The sequence below is a fragment of the Dromiciops gliroides genome, chromosome 3 (assembly GCF_019393635.1).
Source record: "Dromiciops gliroides isolate mDroGli1 chromosome 3, mDroGli1.pri, whole genome shotgun sequence".
Classification (NCBI taxonomy): domain Eukaryota; kingdom Metazoa; phylum Chordata; class Mammalia; order Microbiotheria; family Microbiotheriidae; genus Dromiciops; species Dromiciops gliroides.
Genome location: NC_057863.1, coordinates 117,794,801 through 117,817,082, shown reverse-complemented (window position 1 = coordinate 117,817,082; position 22,282 = coordinate 117,794,801).

The window sequence follows — 22,282 nt, the reverse complement described above, 5'->3', positions numbered from 1 at the left end:
AAGATGTTCTGCATAATTGTACATGTATGACTTATATTGAATTGCTTGATTTCACAGGGAAGGTTGAGGAGGGAGGGAGGAAGACAATTTAGAACACAGAATTAGCTCAAAGACTTTAATCTCATCAGATTTGACTCAAGAAGGGAATAATATACACACCCAATTGGGAGGAGTAATCTATCTAACCCTAAAACAAAAGTAGATGGGGAAGAGGATAAGGAGGGAAGATTGAAAGAAGGGAGGACAGAGTAGGGGAGGGGGCAGTCAGAAGCAAAACACTTTTGAGGAGGAATAGGGTAAAATAAGATAGAAAATAGAGTAAATATCATGGGAAGGGAATAGGATGGAGGGAAACAGGAAGATTGATTATAATGGCAAAATGTATGGTATTTACTTTGCTCAGCTATTGTGAAGAAAATTACTTGTCAAGTTTAAGGTACTATGTACAATTTATGATGAATAGGATGCTTTCAGAAAAACCTGGAAAGACCTACATGAACTGAAGCAGAGTAAAATGTACTGTATACAAAATTACAGCAATAGTATAAGATGATCTGCTGGTAAGGACGTTGTTATTTTCAGCAATGCAATGATCCAACATAACTCTGAAGGACTTATGAAAATTGCAATTCATCTACGTTGAAAGAACTGATGGTATCTGAAAGTAGATTGAAGCATAATTTTTTTTGACAGTTCCTTAATCTGAAGTTTGTTTTTAATCTGTTTTCTCTCACAACCTAGATAATGTAGAGATGTTTTCCATGACTACTTATGTATAACTTATACTGAATTGCTTGAGTTCTTGGGGGTGTGGGGTGGGAAAGGAGGAAGGAAATGAAGTTGGAACATAAAGCTTTGAAAAAATTGATGTCAAAATTTGTTTTTAAATGTAATTTGGAAAATAAAATTCTAAACACACACACACACACAAAAAGAATAACCTAAAGTCCAGGGAGTAAGGTGGGGAATATTTGGGAGGAGATAGTTTTTATGGGGGAAGATCTATAGGACAATTAAGAGTCTTGAATTGACAAAAAATTATTAGCACCAGGTAATTCATTGGCCTGGGAATGGGGAGTAGGTAGGAGTCAATCAGTTCTCAGTTAATTGTGGTTATCAACATAAAGGTGTATGTATGTATACACACATATATGCATGCATGAATTCATATATGCTATTCTTATTTGTTCTTCTTTCTTGAAGAGGACCAATGACATCATGAGGGTGATGTCTTCATTTGCAAGTGAATTGGATTTAAGAGAGGCCATGATGCATGTAGTCTTTTTGTTTGTCTATATTACAGGTATACATATATGTCTTTTGCCAAACATTGCCTAAATAAACTTAAAAAACAGAGTACAGAGTTTTTCTTTCACAATAGAAATATGCTTGTTTGTCTTAACATAATATACAAATTAGAATATTGTGATAATTAAAATGAAGAGGTCATATAGAGTATTAGAAGAAGTGATATCTCTTCTGTACCATAAAAGAAAATGAAGGTTTATGTTGGGGGTAGGGGAGTGGCTGGGGGGGTGGGTAAAAGAAGAGTACAGGTAGGATATTACATTTCAGAAACAGTATATAAGCTAGAGTTCCATATGAATGGAGGAAGAAGAGGACAGGATAAGATTGGGGTAGAAGTCTAGTTTAGCTAAAGGTTGTACATAAAGGGGGAAAGTGTGAATATAGCTGAAAATATAGGTTGAGATATGTGAGAGAGAAGAATAGTTGAGAAGAGAGTGCTAAGATTCATATATTCCACTACCCTTCATGTGGCTGTTGTATCTCTGGTGGAAGACTTCCTTTCTAGTTGTTTTTCCACCTAAAATTGGAGCAAAGTCGAAAGAAGACCCAGGTGGCACTTTGTTCAATATTGATAAACTCACATTGGTCTTGAATTTTATGTCTGCAAATTTCTTTCCAAAAAAACAACTCTATTGTAGCTCTGAAGTATATGAAGTACATTATAGAAGTAGTATTGCTCTTTTTCCCCCTTTGAGGATTAAAGTAGCAAAGTCATTTGCCCAGAGTCATATAAAGGTAGAGTATAGAGTATGGACTTCAACACAGGTCTTCTGACTTCCAAGGTTAGTGTGCTTTCTACTTCACTGCATTGAGCTAGTTTACATATTTTCTAAATTATTTGCTTTTTATAAGGGAAAATGGCACCTATTAAAGTAAGGGATCCTTGAAATTTGCCATTTCTTCCTCAAAGAAAGTTTCCGGAAAAAAAAAAAAAGGATTAATTGAATTCCTTCCTGGTTCTATGAAAAGTCCTATTCTCCATTAAGAGAAGTTCTTACAAGGGCATAAAGGGCTTTTATTTTACTAGAGCTAAATAGTTAGTGGCTTTGGATAATGAGTCAGCTAGGATAACTTTAATGCCATAATTCACTGTCCAATATTCTCTTTCTAGGTGTAACACCTAGAATTGATAAAAGAAATTCTTTTCTGGGGGCCTGCCCTCAATAATGAAGCAAACCCAGGAAAAGGAGTTTATCCAAGGAAAAAGTACATTGAATGTAGGCAGGAACCAGATTCAAACTGCACACTGTTTTTTCAGATGAATTCTGTAAAAAGACAATCCTGATAGATGTACATTTCTAAAAGGGAATGATGTAGTATCATCCCAGAAATGAGTTTACAATCTTGGTAGATGTACTTTTCTAAAAGGGGATCAAAGCACATGTGTCTGACCCTTCCTAAGCTCAGGTTGGCAGGTGATTATGAGAGGGCTGGCACATATAACTAAGAAAAGGGAATAGGAAGATCATGGGTTCACTATTAGCTCAGGTTCACTTGGCTTTCTTTTGGGGGCTTTGGGGAGTTTATTTCTAAGTTCAGTCACTGTCACTATAATTAAGAGTTTATTCCTGATAAATGTGTGTATGTATACAGTACATATGGATATACTTTGACCACCATTACATGTATGTAGCGGTGATGGTAAAGAATTTCAATCTCCTTTTGCCAACAAACATTACAACTAGAGGTACTAGGTACATAAATTGATGTAATTTTTTAAAATTACAATAGTTTTATTTTTCCTATCTATGAAAATGCCCTTTAAATCTAAATAATTACAAAAGGATCTTATAATTTTCCTATGAAATTAACATGTGTATTCAACTTATTCTATGTTCCTTGCCTTATTAATAAATAAATAAATAAAGTAAGCATATAAATAGACTGAATCAATGAATGTTTAGATAAATAAATAGATGAATGAATAAGTAAAGTGCTTTGTCTACTGACCCAACTTGGCCCTTTGAGGTGTTCTTAAATTCTTGTCCTTCAGTTTTAAACAAACATTAATTCTTTTTCTACTGCAGTGCACATGGAGCAATTATCACCTAAACTGTAATGATAGGAGTAATATGAAGAGTGAAAATGATTCCAGCTTCCTGCGTATAAGAAATTGTCCAATTTTAATATCAATTTGGCCTGTTCTTAGACACATTTAAAATTATAGCGAAGAGATTATTTTTTTTTATTTTTTTATTTTTTTTATTTGTACAAAGTATATTTTTAAAAGTATATTTGAGAAAGGCTAGAATTCTTTTCTACTAAATGCATGTCTGTTTTGTTATTAGGGGCACCAACACAAAAGCTTTCTGTGTTTGCACATACACAACTTAATTTTATCTATACCTCTATCTTTGCTAAACCTAGTTTACCCCCAAGAATTACAATCTCTCCCTATCTGATTGGAAAACTCATTCAATTCTATCTAAATAACAAAGCTGTCTTTTACCTTTAAGTAGCAGTAGATAATAATGAAACCAGGGTTTTGTTTTTTGCTTTGCAATTGGTGGGTAGTGAAAGGAAAAGACAAAAAATACATAAGTAAAAACAAAAACAAACCATAAGCTAGATATTTGATAGACCTTATAAAGCAATTGTGAACTGCAAATAAGAAAAAAGAAAATTGAACAGTAAATAAGGCAACACAATTGAAATGAATTGTACCTTCCCTTGAGAGGAAAAAAAGTAATAAGAGGGAAAAGAAAGAAAAATCCTGCTTGTTGGTGAGCCTTCTATTGCTTTTTTTGTTGCTAACAGGACTAGTTTTGATAAGTGCCACTACTTTGTGGAACAGTTATGATAATTAACTCTGAGTAGTATTTTCATCTTTGCCACAGGTCTACCATAAATTCTTCAACTGACTTTTGTCCCATTTACATTTTTTTTTCTGTCCCAAAGAAACTGTTCCATACAGGAACATTTTGTGAATCACTGGATCATTATAACCAAAGGATTTATAATCTACCTACTTCTCCCAGTGCCTAATATCTTCCTTACAAGTTAGTTTAAAGTTCCTCAGGGCTCATCATCTTCTTCTTTTATAGGCCAGTCCTGCTTGCACTGGAAAAATAGCCATCGTCAAGCATCATCTCAGAGCAGTGGCGTCCTGTTTGAGAGGACTAAATGGTATCTTAATGGCTTAAATACATTAGTGTCCTTCCCAAAGAACCTAGCTTATAGCAAGCAGTAAAAGTTCATTGGCAAGATAGGATGATGGGATAGCAATCTTCAATACTTCCATGATTCATTTTATTATGTAAATAATATCTATCATCACACAGACTAAGGCCACTGTGTTTTAGTTAAATGTCTTCATGAATCTGTGTCTGAAGAAAATAAAGAAGTTACCATTCTTCTGGTGATGGGATTCTCTGCATATGGCTGGGCTGTTCTTTGACAGAGAACCAGTTTGTTCCAATACCTAGACTTGAAATGTTTCCAAATTGGTAGGAATTCCCAGAGCTTCTACCCCAATGGGGTAGACTTTCAGAGCCTGGTTTCATCTATGTATCACAATGAGGAATTTTTGACAAAGAAGTTTGGGGGCTAAAAATAGTATTAGTCATTATTTTTTTCTAAAAGACACTAGATCATCAAAAAAGAACAACATTTATTTCTACTAGGTTTGATTTCTTTCTCTATTATTTACTAGCCATGACTAATTCATTTAAACTCTACAAATCTCAATTTCCTTGCATTTTAATGGTGATAATGATATCTGTTGTTCCTACTTTATAGGATTTTTTCCTCCTTGATTATAAAATGAGATGATATCTGTAAAGAATTTTACAAATCTTTAAATACTCTATCAATCAAGCAATCCATAAGGATTTACTAACTACCTACTACTACCTGACAGGCAAGGTGATGGAGGGGAAAGGGAAGGAACTTGAAGCTAGGGAATCAGGAAAGGTACAGACACACAGTTGTATTATATCTATAATATATAGTTATATTCCTAAATATATACTTATTATGGATATTATTTACATATGTATAGGTGATATGTATACAATATACCTATTTGTGTGTATATATATATATACACATTATAATAACAAAAATAGCTACCATTTATATAGCACTTTGTATGTGCCAGTCACAGTGTTAAGCACTTTACAATTATTATCTTACAACAACTCTGGGAGGTAGAGAGTCTTATTACATCCATTTTACAATTGAGGAAACTAAGGCACCCAGAATCACAGGGCCAGTAAATGTCTGGGGCCAGATTTGTACTTAGGTCTCCCTGTCTCCAAGCCAGGTGATCCAGCCATTGTGCCAAGTAGCTTCATACACACACACACACACACACACACACACACACACATACACCACCACCACCACCACCACCATATAGTATACATGTGTATGTGGGCATACAGGTTTTGTATATATGTAGACATGTGCCTACATACATATACACAATGCACTGATGTGCTTGTGTGTGTATGTGTGAGTATATATATATATATATATATATATATATATATATATATATATATATATATATATACTCACACATACATATATGCACACATACACACATGATAGGTGGCAAAGTGAATAGAGTACTGGACTTGGAATCAAGAAAACTTGACTCAAAAATCTGAATAGTCAGTTGCTAGTATGATCCTTGGCAAGTTACTTAACTTCTCTTTGCCTCAGTTTCTTCATGTGTAAAATGGAGATAATAACAGAACCTATCTCATAGTATTTTTCTTCAGATTGAGTAATATAACATACAGAAAGCTTTTTTCAAACTTTAAAGTACTATATAAATATGTGTGCCTGTGTGCGTGTGTATGTGCCTACAAGGGCATGCATGTATGTATGTATGTGTAACAGACTTTAGAGCTACTATGACTACTATCTCAGACTCTCCTTTGCACTTAGAGGCTGGGTCCCCACAGAGCAATGGTCTAACTTAACTTCAGGGCTGCAGAATTAACTTTGAGGGGTGAAGAATGTCTTTCTAATGCTGAGGTGTCTATGAATATGGTCCTCTATTGATTATCCACTGATATACATTAGCCAGCTAGGCATAATTAGCTTTGGTTTTTTTTTTTTGTTTTTTTTAGTGAGGCAATTGGGGTTAAGTGACTTGCCCAGGGTCACACAGCTAGTAAGTGTTAAGTGTCTGAGGCCAGATTTGAACTCAGGTACTCCTGAGTCCAGGTCCGGTGCTCTATCCACTGCGCCACCTAGCTGCCCCATAATTAGCTTTTAAAAATATGTATTTCCTGAAATGGTAGGGTAAAAAAATTTGAGTACAAAACATTTCCCCAAGCTGGGGGCATCCTTTTCCATAAGTACATGCAGAGTCCAGGTTAAGTGGACTTAGCTTAGAGAGTACACAAATGTGGCATAGGATCAGCTCTGCTCCTGGTTGTCCTTTCTCTCTTCCTGGATGCCTCATAAAATTCCCCTGAGTTGTGGTGTAGTTTTTCTTGGGCTCCTTGTAGTTGCCTTTTCTCAGAGGATTTAGTTCTACTTCAGTATATCTCTCAGTTCATGGTAAAAACTCTGCTCATCAGAGCCAGAGCCCTACCCAAGCCTCATTTGTGTACTGTGTGGGTTTTGATGGCTCAGAAGGAGTGTGAATAAGACACAAACCATGAGTGTGTGAGAAACCTTGAGGGTCTTTCCCTTCCAGACTGATTCATTTGTGGCAAAGTAAGCCATCTTTTACCTCAGTTCTTGTCTACCCTTTAATTAATGAATAGACGTTGTCTCAGAAAAACGGAACTGGGAAAGACCTTAGCTTAAAAAGGCCGAGATCTTCCACTGCATCCAGGCCATTGACAGTTGTCACAATCAATGTCATGTCACTGGACTTTGATGACTTTGGAGGAGAGAGCGAGGTTGATGATTATGCACAGTTCTGCCTCACTTAAATCCAATTGACTTTCAAGTCAAGAAATCACCCTCCTGATAGCATTGGTTCTCCCATGAATGAAAGATGAACAAAAACATTTGTTTATCAGTCACAACTCTTCCAGACACATTGGTAGTATGCCCGTGGAAATTACCAAATGTTCTGACCTTTCAAAGTTTACAAGTCATCTTCTAGTCTTGGAGAAGGGCATAATACAGAGGTTTTTCAAGAAGTTCACTCTCAGGTTTTGGTTTGTAGTCCTTCCATCATTGGGCTGACCCAGAACTCAAATCCCAGGTTGCAAAATGACTTGCTCTTTTGTGCAAGTCCCAGAGCATGTGACTGAATCTCCTCAAATAATACCCAAACATTTCCTTTTTTAGTTTCATTTCATTTCATCCAATTGCTTAAAGTGCTTTACTGCTTCCTTCTTTTATTACCTAGATTGTTCACACTTAGTTTAATACCTATGACTGATGTATTAGTTTAATAGATTTGTTCGCACCTGAAAGAGATATTATGCTATAGTGTATCTTGTTAGCTGCTTTAAATAGTGAGGTAGGATGGGGATAATTGATTAAATTTGATCCTCTCCATATGCATATATACATATATTCACACAAACATAGGGGAGTCTAATGAAAATTATGATAATGATGAAGATATTTGTAGGTACATATGTATATATAAATGTATCATTTTACATATGTAGGTATGATGTATCTAATATACACAAATATATACATACATGTATTAAACATACCTGAGAAAGCATCATGGTGATGAGATTAGAAGTGAGGAGATTATCCTGGGAGAGTCATCTTGTTCTGTAAAAGGGAGACCAGGCAAAACAGCAGATGCAAAATGGAGTGGTCAGGAAGGCTCAGGGGATCACTATCCATCCAAATGAAGACCTTGTGTCTTATAGAAACATCATAAACCTTTTCAGAGATTTCTGTATATCAGGTTCTAAAGGGAAAACAATGCTTCCTTCTTAAATTTTAGATAAGAAGTAGAGAGGCAGCTATGGTGGCCTCAAGGCCAGGAAGAACTAGGGTCAAGTATTGCATCTGATAAATATTTGTTCTGTGACCCTGAGCAAGTCACACAGTCTTTAAATGCTCTAGGTAATTCTTGGAGATAATAAATTTCAGAGAAGATGCTGACATGCAATGATAGAAGTTAATTCACCCAGGAGTTAGATATATCAATAAAATCATGGTTCCAGTCCCTATAAACTAAAGGGACATTTGTGTAAATAAAAGCAATGAAATGAGAAAGTTGAAAAGATTTTTTTAAAATTGAAAAATATAAATACACATATATACACATCTTTATATGAATCCATATAGTAAACATCTCTGATAAAAGTCTAAAATCCAAAAATCTATTCAGATTTTTTTTGGGGGGGGAAGGGTGGGCAATGAGGGTTAAGTGACTTGCCCAAGGTCACACAGCTAGTAAGTGTCAAGTGTCTGAAGCTAGATTTGAAGTCAGATAATCCTGAATCCAGGGCCCAATTCATTATCCACTGTGCCACCTAGCTGCCCCTAATCTATATAGATTTGAAGTAAATCTAAAAGATGAAAAGCATTCCTTATTAGCTCATTGGTCAAAGGAAATAAACAGGACATTTTTCAAGAAACAAACCAACTACGAACAACCTTAAAGAGTGTTTAAAATTGTTATGAATCAGAAAAATTAAAATTTTAAACAATATTGGCTTATCACCTTAAGTGCAGCAATTTGGCAAACATGATAAAAGATGAAAAAATTCAATGTTATTCGGCCTATTGGAAAATAAAGTATACTTCCTCAACGCTGGTGGAGCAAAAATTAGTCCTACTGTTTTTGAAAGCAATATAGAATTATTTAATAAAAGTCACTAAATTGTTTATAGCCCTTGACCCAGAAATCCTATTAACTTGAGATCTCAAGAAGCTCTAAGTATTAGTAAGAGAAGAACGAGTTGCACACACACACACACACACACACACACACACACACACAAATTGTAGCAGTGCTATTTTAAGAGGAAAAAGCTATTATGTAGGGACTGTTTTTTGACCTTTGTTTATACCCTCTGGACTTAACACAGTTCCTGGAAAACAGTAGGTACTGAATAATGCTATATAATTCACTGACTGACTACAAATATGAGTATTAAGATATTAAATGACAGTAAAATTCAGGTTAAATATAATGTAATACATCGGCATTTTCTTTTTAAGATCATAAGACACAACTTATCAGTTCTCAAGCTTTATGGTCTCAGAACCCCTTTCTTTATACTCTTAAAAATTATCAAGGAGCGGAAACTAGGTGGCGCTGTGGATAAAGCACGAGCCCTGGATTAAGGAGGACCTGAGTTCAAATGTGACTTCAGACACTTGGCATTTATTAGCTGTGTGTTCTGCAAAAGTCACTTAAACTCTGTTAGTCTCAGTTTCCTCGACTATAAAATGGGAATAATAATAATATTTATCTTGCAGGGTTGTTGTGAGGATGAATTGAGAGAAAAATTGTAAAGTGCTTAGCACAGTGCCTGACACATGGCAGGCACCATATAAACGTTTTATTTTTATTCTATTACAAATTAAACCAACTTAGTATTATTATGAATATATTTTTGATGTCTCAGACCATATGAAAAGGTTTTGGGTACTCCCAGATATCTCTAGACCATACTTAGAGAACTGTTCTAATACATACACACACACACACACATATACACACATACACATGTGCATGCACATACACACATTTGAATGGACACATATGCATGAATACATACAAAAATACAAGAGGACCCCATTCTGTGAAATCCTTACAATTCCCAAGCATTATTTTGGGATGTTTGACTTAACTATTATGGGAAGAGTGTTAAGTATGCTTTGCAGGTTGTGTATTTAGTTTTGTTTATCTGAATTGTTAAAACAAAATATATCAATAAAAAGAGTGACTAAAAGTCTCAAAAAAGTTATTGCTGCACAGTACTTACTTACAAATAATGTCATAATGTACAACATAGGTTGTGAACAGCATATTTAATTGCCCTCCCATTATGATTCCTCATAAGTATTATCAAATAGACATATCTGTACATGTTTATTGTGTTTAGAATAGTTCCTGGCAGTTATGCAATTTACTAATTTTAAATATTTTCATCTCAATGTTAAGAATCTGTATGAAAAATGAATATTCTTTAATTTTATGTGCCCCTACAATTTTTGTAAGTCTATATAAAGGCATCTGTTTCTTCCTTGCCCCCAAGTTAAGTGAGCTAGAATCGGTCCCTGCTCATTTTCAAGCCATGCCCAGCTATAAAATTTAGATTTAATGTTAGTACAATTCAGTGGTCATCTGATTAGGATAGAAGCAATAAATGTTCATTTCACTATGCCAGTGACTTTGACATCACTGGACAATCATGTCCCCTACAGTGTCATCATCTCCTGAACAGACAAAGGGATGATTCAACATTATAATTTTACCTTGACAAGAGCATATGCCTTTTGGGATGGATTAAGTACTGCTGTACAAAATTTCATTGCTAATTTTCATATTTCTGGATGAACTTTTGTACCAAATGCCCTTTAAAAAACTTTTTTTTAAAAGCTTTTAAATTATGCCTACAGGACTCTCTTTGTTCTCAGTAAAATATCTGAAATTATATTCACCTTGCTCTTGTTCTGAGACTTGTTAATCAAAATTTGTCTTTGTACTGTTGTTTAGCTTAAAAAAACTTATGATATGTTCAAGTTGTTTTAAATTGTTCTAAAAAGGGATAAGGAACATGAGAGAGATTAAATTACTTTCAAAGCATGTTCAATTGGTGACTGAAATCAGGCTGGGATTATGCTAAAATTGGAAGACTGGAGTCAAGAAGGTATCGATAAATATCAAAGGTAGTTGCTCCATTAAAAATGAAGGAGGCTTAAGCAATTTTCTAAAAGCAACCATCCATCAGAGTAAAATAGACTTTAATCCTTCTTGGGATTAAAATATCACTAGATTGAACAAGGTTTAAGTAGGCTACACAATAAAGAACCTGGAATTGAGTTGGCTTTTTCTCTTAGCATTTTTTGCAGGCGTTGTTGTTTTGCCTTGAAAGGAAAGATAACAGATAATATCTGGCAGGAACACATAGCATATAAAGTAGCTCGACCTGGGCCTTGCCAGGATGAGCAGAAGGCAGACACAGGTAATGGTGCTCACTAAGATATTAGGATAAGTATTTAATTAAAAATTATGGCTATTGGGAGTACACAGAGCCAGGAACTTTATAGAGGAGATGGAGTAAACCCAGAATTAGACATACAGAGATGCTTCCAAGCTTCTAAGGGCCAAAATATTTCACAACCATCCATGGCCAAAGTTGTTAGCAAGTGATGAAGTCATAATTGAGCCCTTAATTATTACATCATTGGAATTTTGTATTACTTAAATGTTAGAGTTATAAGGGAACCTTAGAAGTAATCTACTAACTCGAATCTTTCAGTTTCCATGGTTTTAGCACCAACATTATTCAGGGAGTGTTGATTGATCAGCTTAGGTCATCTGACTGGTACCCTTCCTATCATTTGGACTATGGGAGATTTTCTTTCTTAATGTAGCAGCAGATAAATAAAAGAATCAAGATCACTTTTTTTCCCCTTTCTTCCTACTCTCTGTGCAATTGTGGTCCCACCTACTATATAGAATAGATGATTAATAATGAAGTGTGACCCACAGGGTTTTGAGATAGAAACAATCTAAGCCTCTTACTTAAACTAGAACTAAGCAAGAATATTGGCATATGAAAGTATTCATTTTAACACTTTCGATAATAGGAAACTCAAATTTGGAACTGGGAAATCCTGGGTTCAAATCTTTCCTTCTATAATTATTTAGCTATATGGTTCAGGATAAATCACTTAACCTCTCTGCCTCCCTTTCCTCGGCTTCAATATGAGGAATTCAGGATCAATGGCTTCTCAACTCCCTTCTAGATTTAAATCTATAATCCTAGGCAAAGCCTTTCATTTTCTTATAGTTCTAACTGTTAGAAAGTTGTTATTTAACACTGAACAGAAATCTACTTTGGGAATGCTAATACCTGATCCTTGGAAAAACAGTCAAATGCAGACAAAGCCCTGTATCTCTGGCATCAGGATTAAGGCTACTAACTTTATGAAGGTGGGGCTAGAAACATAACCTTCCTAGGCCTCAGTTTCCTCAAAAATTAGTATTAGATGAGCATGCTCCAAAGCCCCTTCCAGCTCCAGATATCTGATCTTATGAAATAGAATTAAATTCTGTTGAGTTGGGGACCACACCAATACATAATTAGAAAACTAAAAGCTTTTCTATTGAATGTAAATCTTTATGTTTATGGGGGTAGGCAAATGCTCTAAATGATAGATTTACTGGTGACACTGGTTGAGAACTAGTTGCATAACATACAATTAAGCTTTACTCATTAAATGTTTAAATATTTTATATCTGCTAATGTATCACATTTGTCTAGATATGGTTCAATAGAAATGCAAGCTATTTGCTTATTCTCACAATGATTAGTGCCATCTGGTGGTGGCACTAATTAAATTAAAGATACCTGGCCCTAGTAAGAGACACATATATATATATATATATATATATATATATATATATACACACATACATACATACATACATACATATACATACATACATATACATACATATATATATACACACACACATACACAAATACATACATGTCTTCATATACACACAGACATATTTACACTGATATACACATATATCAGAGAAAGTCAAAGATATATGAATGATTTATACAAATGAAATCTTGTGTATATATATATATGTGTATATATATATATATATCTTGTGTATATATATATGTATATATATATACATATATATATATACACACACACACATACACAAATACATACATGTCTTCATATACACACAGACATATTTACACTGATATACACATATATCAGAGAAAGTCAAAGATATATGAATGATTTATACAAATGAAATCTTCTTGGTAGAGTACTTAATTTAATGATAGGAATAATAATAATTATTATTATTATTATTATTATTATTATTAAAATATAACAATAACAATTATAGCTAGCATTTATATAGCACTTTTAGGTTTAAATACATTATCTCATATCATACATACATTTTGATTCTCACAAAAAACATGTAGGTACTATTATCATCTCCATTTTACAAAAGGGGGAAACTGAGACTGGCAGAGGTTAGATGACTTGCCTGACATCCTACAACTGGGAGGTGTCAGAAGCAGGATTGGAACTCAGATCTCCCTGAAACCAAGTCCAAAATTTTATCCACTGTTCTACCAAAATGCTTTTTGAGGGGTGGCTAGGTGGTGCAGTGGATAGAGTACTGGCCCTGGAGTCAGGAGTACCTGAATTCAAATCCAGGATCAGACACTGGACACTTACTAGCTGTGTAACCCTGGGAAAGTCACTTAACCCTCATTGCCCTCCCCAAAAATATAAAAAAAAGAATAAAGCAGACACTAATATACCATTGTAATGTTTCACAAAAACTTGGAAATGATGCCTAAATTCTCAAAACTAACATCAGTGAATGCCCGCTCTGTCAGGTACAAATAAGCTAGAAAAATTTCAAGTATATTCTCAAACATTGATTCTGTATGTATAATCCTTGCCAAGTTCAATGAAACATCATAAGAAAATTGATATTAAGCGGTTTCTTTTTTATATATAACATCTCATGGAGACCATGTACTTAAGGAGAGATTGCAATCACCATCAATGAAAGAAGTAACTACACTGAAAAAAATCATAGATCTTTTAATAAATCATGTAAACACGTTGAAGGCTCCAATAGAAATATGAAAGTAACATGATTTTTATCTTTTTCTCTTGCCCTTCTCCTGGATACTATCTTCTTTCTGGCCTTCAGAGGCATCATATTCTCCTGGTTTTATTCCTAACTTACTAATTTTTCCTTCTTCTCTGGCTCATTGGATAGAGCACTGGACCTTTAAAGTGAGGAAGACATGAGTTCAAATCCATTTACTAGTTAAGTGACCCTGGGCCAGCAATAATCTCATTTTGCCTAATTTCTCATCTGTAAAAAATAAATAAATGAGCATAATAATAGTATATACCTCCCAGGGTTGTTGTGAAGGTAAAATGAAAGAATATTTATAAAATACTTTGAAAACCTTGAAAGTCCACCATTAAAGTGGATGGTGCCTAATGTTCTACAATGGTTTTCTTCTTTTTTTTAATACTCTTGGCAATCTTATTTTCCCTCACAGCTTCACACATCATCTATATTCAAATGGGTCACAAATTTACATCTCCAGCCTCACTTTCCTGAGCACTAGAGCTTCACTTCCAATTACCTTCCTGGATGTTCCCTTGGCATCTCAAACTCATAAGATCCCTAAAGAACTTTTTGATCTTTCTCACTAACTCAGTGTTCCATGTCAAAACCTTGGAGTTATCATTGACTTAAACTTCTATATACTCTGTCCTATATATTTGGTTTTTTTTTTTGTTTTGGTTTGTTTTTTGTTTTGCAGGGCAATGGGGGTTAAGTGACTTGCCCAGGGTCACACAGCTAGTAAGTGTCAATTGTCTGAGGTCGGATTTGAACTCAGGTACTCCTGAATCCAGGGCCGGTGCTTTATCCACTGTGCCACCTAGCCGCCCTCTCCTATATATTTGTAAAGTACTTAGCATAGAGCCTGACACATTGTAGGCAGGATAATTTTCTTCCCTATATTCAACTACCATAATATCTCTTGTCTCATGCCTACCATCTTTGTTTAGACCACCTTCCTGGACTACTGAAATAATTGTCACAAACCTTTCGTGATACACTCTTTCAGCAATGACCTTCCTTCTCAGATTTCAAATAACACATTGTTTGTGACTCTTTAATACACTCACCATATAATGCTATGGATTATACCTAACTTTGCTAATCTCTTATTCTCCTACTAGATTGCAGATTTCATTAGTACAGGGTATACTTTCTATTAAAATTTTATATCAACCCTTCTCTCTAGTGTTAGGCATTGTTCTAGATTAATTCGTGTTGATTGACCATTGAGTGAATAAATGTTATCAAAAGGTCTTCTAACCTCTACTAACATTCCTTCTAATCTATCCAACTTACTATTGCCAGACAAATTTTGGGGGATAGATCTAGTCATTTTATTCTATTGTTCAAAAGCCTTTTGTGGCTCCCATCTCCTGAGTAAAATTCAGCCTTCTTTTTCTGATATTAAGGTACTCCACTGTAATGATTGGAATGACTCCACCTGCTGGAGACTTACTGTAGAAGAGTTCTGCCCATGAAGTGAAGGTCTTTGAGGGCAAGACCAGGAGTCTTTTCTCTGGCGTCAGGAAGTGATGCTGGCCAGTGAGAGGAAGAAGGAAGAGACTGGCACTCCGTCTCGGTCTCTTTCCTGAGGACTCCGGCAGAGAAGGGAGCTAGAAATGTGCTCTCCCTTTAATAGATAGAGGAATCTAGGCCTTTCTTCTCTCTTTACCAAATTCTTATTCTCCTTAATAAATGCTTAAAAGTCTAACTCTTGCTAAAGCTTATAATTTATTGGCAACCACTCATTAGATATTTTAGACAGACTAGCTAGAATTTTAGCCCTTAACACCACATTCTGACACCATCCTAACTAACACCAACATCCAGTTATATTGTGTATTGTTTCCTGCTATGAACCCCTTGTTTCAGATAAACTTAATTACTCCTTATCCCCTGAATATGTTCTGAATTTTCCTATCTTGTTCCCTTTGTTCATGAAGTAACCTGTATGCAGAATGTACTTCCTCTATCTCTTTGCATGTTGATTTCCTACTCAGTCTTTACAGTCCAACCAAACTCCTACCTTATCCTGGATCTTCCTTTATGGATATTTCCTTTTGCCCCTCATGGGGCATGCTGTTTGGCACTAATCTATTGACTCTATTATCAATGAATCTGTTATATTGTATTTCTACAGTAAGCTCTCATGTAACCCAAGAAAACTAAGGAATTTATTTTAGTTGTCTTAAATTCTGCCCAGCATTTAACACAGTGTAGGCAGCAGAGCATATAAAAGATAATGAAAAAGTATTTGATAAATTTGTTGAATATGAGACTAGACCTACTGGAGCAATGCTACTTGTCCTCATTATGGATTCCCTCTACCACTAATATAACCTCTTAAAGATATGTGGAAGAGAAAGAAAAACATGCATAAAGTTGATGGAGGAAAGAGAATGGTGGAAAGGGCTCACGATGGGAGGTGGGCATTGAAAACCACCTTGATATGAAATAATAATTATTTCTGTTAATCATTCCTGAGTCCTTATACATAGTTATTTAATTTCTTTGTAATGTAGTCTAATTGATGTTTCACATCAATGCTGATGGTACATCACTAACTCAAACATAGCAAAACTCAATGTGTCTAGGACAAAGTCATGGATTTTTAAGTAGCAAGGTATTCCAGGATCCATTCATAGAACTGAATTTAAACATATATGAATGCTGCCAGGGGTAAATTAAAGACTCTTCCTCTTAAGATCATTTGGTTTGATATCTATTCAATACTTAGGCATTAAAACTGTCAGCAATGGAAATTTGTAGACAAGAAACCTGCATAATGAAGAAACAAAGAAAAATTTTTATGAGTGTCTATATTTAGCTATTTTGAGTAATCTAAGAAAGATGAGACATAATACAAGGAAGAAAAAGGACAGGGTCTTCTGCCTTGAGAAGCATGAGCCACACTATCATTATTCAGTGAATTACATTAAAAGAACTAGTTGTTCCATTATACTTTGTTGCTCAATCAAAAGACTGACAATGCTATCCCATAAAGGGTTCAGCTCTATATTTTCCATTGTCTGGCAGAAACATTTTGGTAATTTCTCTTCTCCTACTTACCTCCCCCACACTGTGTATTATAAAAGTCCTACTTGAAGGGAATCCATGAAGGAAAGGATTTAGTGGTAACATTAGACAAAAATAAATAATAATAATGATTTTAGCCCAAGAATGCATGGTTAAACTGAAAATGTGTCTAACTGATAATAAACTAGTGATGAGAATGAGGATAGAAGAGCTGCTATAGATTCAGAAATATCATAACAGAGGGTATGCAGCTATTGCAAGCTGGTAAATATTTTCATGTTTCTTCCTGTCTATATGGAGAACAAATCCAGAATTCCTTTGATGAAGCCATATCACAAGTATAGAATCATAGGATCATAGTTTAAGAGCTAGAAGGTACCTTATGTAACCTTTATATAACAAAACCTTATGTAACTAAATAAGTTAGAGCTCATCAAATCCAATCCTCTCATTTTACAAATGAGGAAACTGAGAGAAAGAGAAGCCCAGGTTCACAAAGTCTGTAAGTTCCTGAGGAAGATTTGAATGGAGTCCTCCTGATTTCAGCTCCATTACTTTATTCTACATGCCCCTCTGCCTCTCCAACAGTCTGTGTATTTCAAGTCTCCATGACCTGTGGATGGTTCAGATTGGTCCACAGGGAATCATTGGATTTACCAAGTCAGGGCATGTCATCTGTAAATATCCCAGCAATGGACAAGAGGGAAAAGTTTAGTCAGATGTCTGGAGCATCAGGGGAGTAGTATAACAGACAGACGATCTAGGAAGTATGGGGTCATTGTAAGGCAAGTCTAAGAAAAATAACAAGATGTTGTAAAAATAGGGGAGAGCACAGCACCCTCTGAGTGTTGTTCCAGATAGATAAGTTTAACAAAAGGTAGATAAGAAAGATGCCAAAGCCTTAGCAGGGTGTGGGACAGAGTTTCAGTTCCTCAGAGAACCAGTGAGAACGTAGTGACTACCTCAGATGCTACCCTGATGGTCTGTGCCCTTAATAAATATCCCCCTACTTTGAAGGATTATAGAATTGTCAGCTAGATGGAACTTTGAAGTTCATCTAGTTCAATAGCCTCTTTTTACAGATAAGGAAATTGAGTACCTGAAATGATTAAGTGATTTGCCACCAGTGAGTAGCCAATAGCAGAGATAGAAGTCAATCAAGGTTTTCTGATGTGAATTGAATTGAATTGAATTGAATTGAATTGAATTGAATTGAATTGAATTGAATTGAATTGAATTGAACCGAATTGAGTATACATTTGGAATCAAATCCAAGAAGATCTGAGATGGTTTAAGAGAGGACTTACATACAAGGAGTAATAAGGCAGAGCCCTAGTAAAGGACTGGGAAACAAAACATGGTACTTGACCAAAATGAGCAAGGAAATAAACCACTTTTTAGAAGTGGGTTATGAGATGAGAAGAATATATCAAACTGATAATGCTAAGCTACCTGAGACATGGTTCTATGTGTTCTCTCATTGTCTAGGAACAAGTGTCAGATTGATACAAGAGTCAGGAGGGCTATTAAGCATACAGGTAGAGGTTAAGTGGCCGTAAAAAGGAGAATAAAGTGTATCCCATTGTTTTTCTTCATAAAATATGTCTTACTTTAATAACTCTAAGTATCCAAATGTTAAACATTTTGAAATGGTAATTATGTGTTTCTTTTTTGTTTCTTTTTTTTTTTTTTTTGCAGGGCAATTGGGGTTAAGTGACTTGCCCAGGGTCACAAAGCTAGTTAGTGTTAAGTGTCTGAGGCCAGATTTGAACTCAGGTACTCCTGAATCCAGGCCCGGTGCTCTATCCACTGCACCATCTAGCTGCCCCCAATTATGTGTTTCTTAATTATACAGGCCTATTATCCAAAAAATTATGAGGGCTAAGAGAGTGGCAAAAAGCTAGTTCAACCACTAGAAAGTCAGCAACAAAGTTAGTTCAGAAATCAGGGCTTAGTTCCTTTGGCCAGATAGTCTGAGAAAAACCTGCATGAATTGCCTAGAGATTTTGATTTATGAGGAAAATTTATGGAACTGAATTCATTTAGCCAAAAAAAAAATGACATTTTAGATACTGCAGTAACTTTGTATGAGGACTGAAAGCAGGGTACTAGCCTGCAGCTAAATGCCTAACTCTCATTAAAATCATTAAAAAGATATAATGTGAAAGTGAAGAAAGGAATGGAACAAGAAATTTGACTAGTTCTCATTTTTGCAAAGTGCAAATCCATTTACCTTTTGTGAAATAATAAGCAGTTTCTCACTAGAATATAATAAAGTTTACCAGAAAAATATTTGGAAGTCTCTAACTGTTCAAGTAAATTGGAATTTCCTTGTGCTTAATGTGTTATTTTTTCTACATAAGGCCACTGAATTAAACTTCTTGGCAGTGAATCCAGCTAAAAAGATTTGATTTGGGAGACCTGCCACTCTCTATTAGTTCAAAGAGTTTGGTTAAATTATGTTTAATATGAAGGTATATAGATACAGATTTACACACACATATATACACAAATATATATACACACACATATATATATATATATATATATGTGTGTGTATGTGTATGTATTTTAAACTATGCAGTTGTGTTGGTTGGTGACAACTAGTATTTCTTGATGGAAGCCACACTCTTGTGTAAAGGCACTCCAAGGAGTGAACTGCCCTAACAAACTGAAATTTAAAAACAACAACAACAACAACAACAACAACAACATACAAATCTGCAATTATGGAAGGAGAGAAAAGTAGTAATAATATGTCTGAAAGGGGGTTTATCAACTATTGTCCCATATTAGTGACACTAGTCAATAATGTATATTCATAATCTGATCTCAACTACTACTTATTTCCAATCACACAAAGCAAGTTATTATTAAGAAACAGTGGGTCCTCAAGTGAGATGTTTGTAGGATTTTGTAAACTAGGAAACTCCTTACCTGAAGTTTTGAGCAATCCTATTTTATTTTCCACATGCATGAGTGGGACAGGGTGGCTCCCATAAAGACTTGGACATAAATGACAGATATAGGATTCATATCTCTGCTTTCCAAGAGAGCTGGGGGCCATAGAACAAACCTATGTCTATTTTCTCTCTATAAGTAGCAAAAAAATACTGTAATGGTGGCCTCAATTGGAAAGATTATAAAGCAATGTCACCAGTGAAAAGTATTGGCCATACATTAGGTAGAATTATCTCTTGACTTAGCTCTAATGATAACCCAGTAACTATACTAAAGCCACTTAAACTCTTGGTGTCCCAAGAAACTCTTAGACTGTTAATTTACAGATATTCCAAGCTACGTCATTGGAGGGAGTTTTCACATGGGATGTTCCCCACACAGATGAAGTTGAAAGTCTACTCAAAAACAGAAATAAGACATGGTCTCTTCCCTCATGGAGGTCATGATGTAGTTGGTAGAGAACTTGTTCCTTGCCTACTAGCTACTTAAAGATGGTCAGTTATAATCTCACTTCACTCAACTAGCTCCTTAGTCAAGAATATATGCAAACTATCTGAACCTGAAGCTCCTAAATGACTGAGCAGGATTGCTATGACAACACCATGAGAAAGGTATGTTGTAGTGGGTAAGAGACCTTCCCTGAATTCAGGAACCCCATTCAATCCCTGCCATACTGGCTCTGTGACCTTGGGCAATTTTTTTTAACCTTTCAGGGCTCTGGGAAATGCTATCAGATTATATATATTTATATATATATATATATATATATATATATTCCATATAATTATTTTATTATTTTCCAGTTACATTTAGATATAGTTTTCAACATTTGTTTTCATAAGATTTCTAGTTCCAAATTTTTCTCCCTCCTTCCCCTCCCTCCCTCCTCCACAAGACAGCAAATAATCTAATATAGGTTATAAATGTACAATCACAATAAACATATTTCTGCATTTTCTCTGTTATGAGAGAAGAATCAGAGCAAAAAGGAAAAACCTCAAAAAAGAAAAACAACAACAACAAAAACAATAGAAATATTATGGTTTGATCTGCATCCAGATTCAACAGATTTTTTTCTTCTGGATTTCGAGAGAATTTTCCATCATGATTCCTTTGGAACTATTTTGGACCATTGTCTTGCTGAGAAGAATCAAGTCTATCACAGTTGGTCAACACACAATGTTGTTGATACTGTGTACAATGTTCTCCTGGTTGTCAGATTATATTTTGCAAAAAAGATGCTGACCTGCATCTGTAAATGTAGTTTTCTCACCTAAGAGTTCACTATGCCAATGAATTTACATATCTTGTCCTTATCCTCACCTCTCTAATTGAGGCACAGTTAACATTTAAAACAACCCTTTGGCCTTTCATCCTATTGAAGGAACAATAAACCTCTCTCATCTTAGCATTTCCTATCTCTCTAAATTAACTCAGGGACAAGATGGCTTCTGCTACCCTCCCAGATTATATTATGTCCTATCAAGGTAAATAAAAACCTGTGTAGTGATTAGGGGACAATTCAACAAAAGGTGTCATATAAATATAAGTAAGATATATCAAATAATAAATAATAATATATTTGATGAATTGAAATAACATGAAGTCTTCAAAGGCAGTGGGTAATAATAGAAAGGTTGCTGGTCGAAAAACCAAAGGTCCAGGGTTTGATTCCTGCTTCCACCACTCATTGCCTATATGACCTTGGGGAAGGCACCTATATTTTCTGTGGCTTAGTTTCCTTATGAATAAATGGTGGAAGGAATGAATGAGTGAGTGAGTGAATGAGTTTGTGAATGAGTTAGTGAGTGAAAAAGCATTTATTATTTACTAAGTGCCAGACACTGAAGATACAAAAATTAGCAATATATTTCCTGACTCCAAGGATCTTGCATTCTAATAGAAGCAAACAACACAAAAAAGGTTACTAGAATTAAGGAGATGATAAAGGGAAGGTTGACTTGCAGGTGTCTAGAACTGGAATTATTGACCTAAAACCAGAAAAAAGATAAGTTGATAGCTCACTACTCAGAGGCCACTGTCATTGAGAGGGAAGAAAGAAAAGGAAGAGGGGAGAGGAAGAGGTAGAGAAAGAGGCCAGAGTACAGTGAGAACTACTTCAAGATGACTGGTAAATGAATTGGCCAGGCTGGGTTTGGTCATGATAAAGGAATGCTCACCAATCATTCAACACCAGCTTACATTCCTGGGCTT